Source organism: Bombyx mori, chromosome 23 (genome assembly GCF_030269925.1).
Source record: "Bombyx mori chromosome 23, ASM3026992v2".
NCBI lineage: Eukaryota > Metazoa > Arthropoda > Insecta > Lepidoptera > Bombycidae > Bombyx > Bombyx mori.
In genome coordinates, this window is record NC_085129.1 from 2,843,002 (window position 1) to 2,843,757 (window position 756).

The 756-nt window shown below is 30.2% G+C and overlaps 1 non-coding gene across 1 annotated transcript; it reads left to right on the forward strand.

The window, feature by feature from the left end:
- Positions 1–456: 456 nt before the first annotated feature.
- On the forward strand, positions 457–528 carry TRNAE-CUC (transfer RNA glutamic acid (anticodon CUC)). The gene has a single exon. It is a non-coding gene; the product is annotated as a tRNA-Glu (tRNA).
- Positions 529–756: the final 228 nt, after the last annotated feature.

A 756-nucleotide genomic window follows, 5' to 3' on the forward strand; every position in this document is an offset into this window, starting at 1 on the left:
ATTATAATGTTTGAATTTTTCTTTTGGTGTTAACGTAAAAAAAGTTGTTAATAATTAAAATCGGGATTAATTATTAAAGCTGCTTTCAGACTATGCTATACTATAGTGCCTTATAGTATAGCAGCCTATACTTAGCCTATAATAATAATATAAAGTACAGTATAGTGTGAACGTGTCCATAACAATGTATGGTGCGCGATATTTTTGTGCTATGAGCTATAAATTATATGCTATTATATTATAGCGTAGTCTGAAAGCGGCTTTACAAAATAATATGTATTTAAATTATTAAAAAAAAAGTATACCCTTTAAATACTTCTTAGTTGTCATGGTAATGGAATGCTAAAGTCTTTGGAGTCAATAGAAGGACAGGAGATAAATCGGACTTTAATAAATCATGACTCAGTCTTTTGTAAAAGTTGCTTACAATGCAAATATTCTATGATCTGGATAGTATCCGGTATGGTCTAGTGGCTAGGATACCTGGCTCTCACCCAGGAGGCTCGGGTTCGATTCCCGGTACCGGAATTTTTTTTTTGTCGTTGGCTTTTTTATTTTATTTTTCAATGAAAATAACTTAAATTTTTTACAGAAAAAGAATTTATTAATTTTATGAAGGAAAAAAAGTTTGAAAACATATTATTATTAAATAAGTAAAAAAAGCGGAGACATGTTTTTTTTAATGCAGTCGGTAGAAGTGACATACATTAATGTCGCTTCGAGGCTTAAACTTGATCTTTCTGTTGTATTGAAGAG